Here is a 7,862-nt window from a genome sequence, read left to right as displayed (position 1 = left end):
CGGTTTGACACAGAAGGATTTGTGACTTAACCAATAAAAAGTTTCGATCATCCGCGAACTAGAACGATATTTGGCTACAGGTGACCCAGGTAATCCGACGTTTGGCGTTTCAAGTGATACCTGCTACATTATCGGTGCTATGGCGAAAATTCAAAATATTCCAACTAAGAATTTTGAAAGATTTGAGCATTTCTCAAATGCCTTTTTGAATTTTCACGCCTCCTCAACGGAAGGAGCTAAAAGAATTGACATAGTATTTGACTCTACAAGGAAAGATCGTTGAAAGTTTCTGAGCGCCAAAGAAGAGCGACTGACCCTAACCCATAGAACTGCTAGAATTCACAAAGATGCCTGTTAAAAGAATTCCTTTCCACGATGCCATTGTCGCAACCTTATTAAAGCCCTACTGTTCATCATGTGATTGCCATAGTAGCATCTCATGCTGTCGTCACGAATGCCATAACGCACGTTTTTGTAATAAACCCAATATTTTTGGTTTCAAGTTACAAAAACATATGTTGTTCGCTTTTTTGCTTTGCTGATGCAGATAGGAGCTGAAATGCATTTTTTTCATTACGTGGTGGAACCGTTCGTTTCAAAATTTCACAAAAAAAAATCCAATTATTCACCTGTTCCTATTATTTATTTGTTTGCATTCTGACAGTAAAATGCATTACTTCGAGATCGGCCGCAGTTCACAGATAGTTTGCATTGTAGTACTACAATTTGGCAGTACCTCATACCAATAACACTACGCCCTGCAAAAGTTCGGTCTCGCATAACCAAATTTGAATGAAACCTAGGCTTTTAAAATAAAATATCATTCTTACCAGGGTCGCTCCGAAAAATGTCATTCTGGAAAAACTGCGTTTTCACGAAAGATAATTGGAGAAAAACGTCATCTTAATAAACTTTATTTACTAATAGACCGCAAAATCAAAACTACTTCAGAGCAAAACTTCGTCTCACAAAATTACGTTTTTACAAAATACAATGATATAATATATCACACTAGAAAAAGCTCAACATCTCATATTATTTTTTCCATCTGTTAAAGATCATATTTCCTGCAAATTATTCCTGAAAAGATATTAAATAATCTTGTTTATACTACAAACAGGCCACGGTACTATTATCTCCATAAAATTGGACTCCACGACGACACTTGCTTGGAAAGCGAAACCGTCGAACATTTAATATTACATTGTCCCCGTTATGACGTCCCAAGACAATTTTAAATTAAAAATTGTAAAGAACTGAATATATGCACCGTAAATATTATCAATTTATTAACAAATCCCAGAATTATATCTGTTGTTATAGGATACGTCCCTCATAATGGGTCGAAACATTAGAAAACTCAAGGTGTAATATCATAGTCCTGTTGCACAAAACTAAGCCAGGTATAAGCACCATTAAAATAATAATAATGACAATAACCTTGGATTGGTAGTCGAATGACTTGATAATCGAAAAAATTTCAGTCAAAAATGCTGTGGTACTCAAACGGAAATTCGGGGCTCGAACACCGCGAGGAGTGAGGAGTGAGAAAAGCACAACCGCCACACACAAAAATTAACCCACGAAAATTTGCACAAATGTTCAGTAACTAATACACTAATTTTGATATTTTTATCGTATTTAGCTAAATTCCACCTAAATTCACCATAAAATTAAATAAACCTATCCAGATCACAATAAAAAATGAATGCGGTTCTTGCAAGACCAATGAGCATATATGACTGCTTGTATGTCTATGTGACTGGTTGAAACTAAAGGGCTCACTGGCTTGTGGATTTGAAATCAGATCGACCGACTAAGAATCAAATCATTGTTTCCTCAAAATATCGTTTCCTCAAAAGAATTTAATTAGATTCTAAGCCACGACCAATACTGTAATGTCGCCAAGTTATTTTAATGTATTAGAAGCACTTTTTGTTTGCAACGCAAAATTTTTGTTGACAATGGGTTTATTTGACGGATTGCATGTCTATGTGACTCGTTCAAACTAAAGGGCACACTGGCTCGTAGAGTGAAAATTAGATAGACCGACTAGAAACTTATTGTCTATCAGAATATTCAAGAAATATTGTACCCATTGAATTTAATTATAATTTAATATTAAATTTAATTAGATACTGAGCCACGTTCAATACCTTATCGTCACAAGGGTATTTTAATGTGTTAGTGCAGACATGGACAAAGTACGGCCCGCGGGCCAAATCCGACCCGTTTGGTAATTCAATCTGGCACGCCTGATGCTGCCAAAACCAAACTGGAATGAAGTTTTAGCTAAAAATAGCTTAAGGAAATTGTTGATATTGCGGTTAAATTTAGTTTTGGCATGAAGCATATTATTTTTCACATTTACATGGCCCGCCAGTCTAGATAGAAAATTTTTTTGCCCCTGGTTCAAAAACCTTGCCCACCCATGTGTTAGAGGTACTTATTGCTTACAATGCGATATGTTCCCAATGTTGAAGCACATTGTTTGCACGAAGACACTGTTTCAATCGAATCTTCATCCTGAAGAAATAGATGACAGTTTTCATAGCTATTAAATTGGCAATGTTGCAACCAATTACTTACATTTTTGTGAAATAAAACAATAAAATGGAAATGACATAATTTTTAATTGTAGGCTGTTCTATAAAAATATATCTTTGTCATAGCGTATCCAACTTATTTTTTCCGTGATTTTAACACTTTCCTCTCTGAGATAACGGTGCAGAGAGGAAAAGGGAACGGTGATTCCTAGTTGTTGGGTTAGTGGAATACATAGAATGCAGAAAAGGTTTAGTACAATTTTTACTTAATTAACATAGATATGTTGAGATATGCACGTATGATAGCACAATCATAGCTCTGTATTTACTTGTAAATGTTGGTTTCGTCAAAATATTTTCAGATTTCATGCCCAAAAAAAGGTTGACAGCTAAGTATCCTGAGAATCAAGTGCGGCGTGAAAGCCAAACACTCGACGTTAAAATCACGATTATTACATTTTTACAGAATTGCTAGATTAGTAATTTTAGTACAATGTTATTTGTAACACGCCTTATATAAAAAAAAGTAATTGAAAACAAAGAACCGAGTATTTTTTTTATGGCCACATTGAACAATTACTGGCACAACAAAATCATGGGAAACGGATACAGGAATTCTAGTGCTGCTTAGTTATCAACTAGCTTGCGTTGGTATTCCTAACAGCCCTTTATTCCCCCTTGCTCCCTGATGGCTTTAATTGATATGTTATTCTTGATTCATATTCGGGCTACTCGTAATGGCTCTTATGTGTGAGTCTGGTCCAATCTAGTAACGACAAGCCGAACCATGACATATTCTTTATTCTTGTAAGCTTTATCAACCCCATATCGCGTTCTTGAATTTTTTCTCAAATTATGATCACTGAATGAATAGCACTGTCTGGATAAGTTGGGATAAATAGGGGAATTTTATAATACTTCTCTGTCAAATATAGTAGACGTTTTCATCACAAGATGAATCAATCCACTTGTATGTTTCTCTTCTCTATTGAATTGGTACCGATGGAAGAGCTCAACGCATTGGACAAGACAACCTTACACCATTTGCACTCTCTGAAAATTTTTCCTATTAGTTAGGCCTTTCCAGGTCGTAATAAAACATTCAGTTCCATTTTCATGTCACTAAAGTCTCTTTTGATATTCCCTCCATAATTCAAATAATCATAGATAATAAAATGATGTTAAAAAAACTTCTCTTCCTAACTCACGTGAATGCTGAATTAATGACTGTCGTTATTCTCTCATTATCAACTTTAGCAAGTAACCTCCCAATCCTTCACAGGATATTCGGCGCTGTTGTAAGTTTTATGTTGTTTGAAAAAGAAGTTCAAACCCATCAAAAGATTCTTTTTTCCAAGCATCTAAAAACAAAGGTGTCCGATGTTGATTTTTATATTGAGTAATAAAGTTAATCAAAAAATAAAACAATGTGAATTTTTTAGATAGATTGAACCGATGTGTTTCGAAGTACTGGCACCATTTCAAGTTCAAGTTCAAACTTGGATCAAATAAATTAATTCTGTTTTTGTACATCAGTGAGTGTGTTTGTAGTTTATTATTCATCAAAATTAAATTGTATTTTTAAATCTACATAAATAGTATCCACGAAACAACATTTGAACAAGATATAAGCTTTTCTAACAACCGACTCACCTTGAGCTAAAGCGCTTGCAACGAGGGACGGCACAAAAATAGTAAATTCATTTTCTTCGGCCGAACGACCAACCGACCCAATTATACGAACTGACCTTAAATCTTTTTATCTTACTTTTAATAATGTTTTCTTTAAAGAACTACTATGGAAAACCCAATATATTAAAACAAAAAACTATAAAATATAAAATAAAATAATATCTTTCAAGTGAACCAAAATATAGATTATAATTAAAAATCGACTCGAGTAATTAGACTTGAAAAGAATCAAATTTTTGCGCTGTAGTTCTGATTCCAGTGTACATGTTGAAGGAAATGTTTAAGTTAATCGATACACAATCGGATGTTCAAGTCAGAGCTGTGGAGTTAAAAAATATTACCAATTGAAATATCAGTTTGATTTCAATTCAGACTCCCGAATTCGGATTAAAAAAATGTTACTCCGACTCCCAACACTGATCCCACAGACCTGGTTTAATTAGTGTTACACTTATTAGCGCATAAATGTATAATGACTGGAGCAAAGCTATGTTCCCTGCAGCTCATATGATATTCGACATATATTACGGCAAGTAGAATTTATTCTCGGAATCGTCCGGTTAATCGACACATACTCGATGATACCAACGTGTGTACTCTTAGTTTGTCTTGTAGTCAGCTTCACTGGTATTTATTCATTAAGTTTCACTAAGACTACACTTATTTATTATCTATCTCACTTTTCTAACTTTTGGCAACACCCTTTCTGGCTGATATTAAATTACAAACAACATACTTGGTAGAAAGCGAAATATATAGAACACTTTTTCGCGAGAGTACTTTATACAGTGTACACGAAAATAAACTACCTTCCCCTTTTCAAATAAAATTTAGTACTGCTAACATACTAGTACTATTACCAACCTTTCCATAGCTCTTTCTATACAAAAAAAATGTTAGACTTCCTACCGCATGGATCAGCTGCGCACTTATACTAACAAAAAAATTGCTTACGATTATTAAAATGAATAACATGCCATGTGTTAGTCACAACTTTTGTGTACTTAAATGTTTACGCCGCACTTGATCCCAGAATACTTATCTCTGTAAACCTTTTCTTGGGCATAAAATCTGAAAATATTTTGCCGAAATCGACATTTACAAGCTACCAAATCCTTATTTTCGGAACAGTGTGCAAAGCGCAGTAACAATAATATTATAAAACATTATTTTATTGAGTACCAAAATAAATACAGAAACAACTACACTGAAAAATCACGGTTATCTAAAGAAGGAATGCTTTAGCATCACAAAAATTACGCAAGTTAGATACACTAAAACAAAGATATATTTTTATACGTATAAAACAATTCACAAATAAAAAATTATGTCATTTCCGTTCTATTTTCTTATTTCACAAAAATGTATTTTATTGCCAACAGCTATGAAAACTACCACTAATTCCTTCAAGGTGAAGAACCGATTGAAACAGTGTCTTCACGCAAACAATATTCCTACAAATTGTGAACATATCGCCTTGTAAGCAAAACGTACCTCTAATATATCGAAATACCCAGGTGACGTTACGGTATTGGACGTGGATCAGTATCTAATTAAATTCGTTTGATGAAACGATATTTCTCAATAATCTGATAGACAATTGGTTTCTAAGATGGTCGATCTAATTTCCAGTCCACAAACCAGTGCGCCCTTTAGTTCAACCTAGTCACATAGACATGCAAGCAATCAAAGTGACCCATTGGCAACAAACAGTGTGCTTCAAAATCAGAAACATATCGCGCTGTAAGCAAAACGTATCTCTAATACAGTGGTCTGCAAACTTTATGTATTTTCAGGCCAAATATTCACTTTTTCGGTAGCGTGCGGGCCTCATAGAACGCCTATAAACAATCGCTACAATTAACTTCAAATTATGGCGCACTCGAACCTTCTATTGCTGTGTTAAAAGACTGCCACAGTGAGACGTGTATGCTGCCTTTTTTTATATACTTTATCAAACGATACATGCTTTTATTAACCCCTTAACAGTGTGAAGGATGATGTTGTTTTGGTGTCCTGGCCAAAGCGGCACCCGCAGTACGTTGTCCAATTGACAATCTGACAAGTGAGTACGAAATTTAATCTTCGTTAACTTTAACTTTCAGATAGAGTTGCTCACAGCAATATGTGCTTTCGAACGTGCACACCTCCCGTTTTACACTGTCGCACAGATGAGCAGTGGCGCAGCCAGGGTTCTCGTGGTCGAATTTCGTTTTTGCAATGATACGTTCGTTTAACATTAAATAGCTTAATAACTGCGATGCTTACCTGACATATCAAGCAAACTGGTTTTGAAATAGACGAGAAGGAAAAATATTTTTTCTTCCAAGCACTTAGAATGTTCGGTACTCGTCGCAAACATCTATCCGTTTCCCAGACAATTTCAAAATTTAAAAATGAAAATAAACTAACTTATAATTACACGTTCATCAAGTAAACGATCTACAACAGGCGCTACTTGCTATAAAACGAGCGACGTACAGCGGCACTTGTTACCACATAAATCCATGTAAATACAATGCATTTAGAATCAATTTTTGTTTTATGAATTAAAAGTCATTCAAGGGCCGCAAAAAATCGTTCGCGGGCCGCATATGGCCCGCGGGCCACAGTTTGCCGACTCCTGCTCTAGTACATTGAAATACCTTGGCGACGTTACAGTATTGAACATAGTAGCTCAGCATGCAATTAGATATATTTGAGAAAAAGGCTTTTTTTTAAATAATTTGTTAGACAATATGTTTCTAGTCGATATAAATAATTTCCAGTCCACAAGCCAGTGCGCCCTTTAGTTCCAACTAGTCACATAGACATGCAAGCAGTCACATATGCATTTGGTCATCTACCGAATAGTTCAATTATCGAGTCGTTCGACTACTGATCCGAGATTATTAATATTATTATTATTATTTTAATGATGCCTATAACTGGCTTAGTTTTGTGCACCAGGACTATGATATTACGCGTTTGGTGTTCAAATGCTTCGACCCGTTATGAGGACGTATTCTATGACGAAAAATATAATTCTGGAATTTTTAGTAAATTGATAATATTTACGGGACATATATTCAGTCCTTCGAAATGATTAATTAAAAATGATTTTGAGACGTCATAGCGGGGACAATGTAATATTAAATGTTCGACGGTTTCGTTTTCCAAGCAAGTGTCGCAAAGTCCATCGTCGTGGAGTCCAATTTTATTGGAGATGATAGTTCAAACGACAGTGGCCTATTTGTAGTCTGAACAAGATGATTTCATATCTTCTAGATAATTTACAAAAAATATGTTAATAAATGAAGTCTATTAAAATGCAGTTTTTCGCCAATTTTGTTTTTTTGAGTACGCACTTCTCCCAGAATGACATTGTTTCGGTACGACCTTCAGCAAGCATGATATTTTGAAACGGAAACTTTATGCAAATTTAGTTTTGCAAGACCAAACCTTTGTAGAATGTAGTGTTGTTGGTATGAACTACTGCAAAATTGTAGTACTACAATGAGCTGATATAAGTGCAAACCATCTTTAATTGTCGTTGCACGGGAACAATTTTTTCGTGAGAATAGTTTTGCTAGTACTGTCTTTTGTAACAGTTATGTGTAGGAATGGATGAGTGGTTCCAATATC

This window comes from Styela clava, chromosome 1, assembly GCF_964204865.1.
Source record: "Styela clava chromosome 1, kaStyClav1.hap1.2, whole genome shotgun sequence".
NCBI lineage: Eukaryota > Metazoa > Chordata > Ascidiacea > Stolidobranchia > Styelidae > Styela > Styela clava.
Note: the sequence above shows the minus strand (reverse complement) of the source record.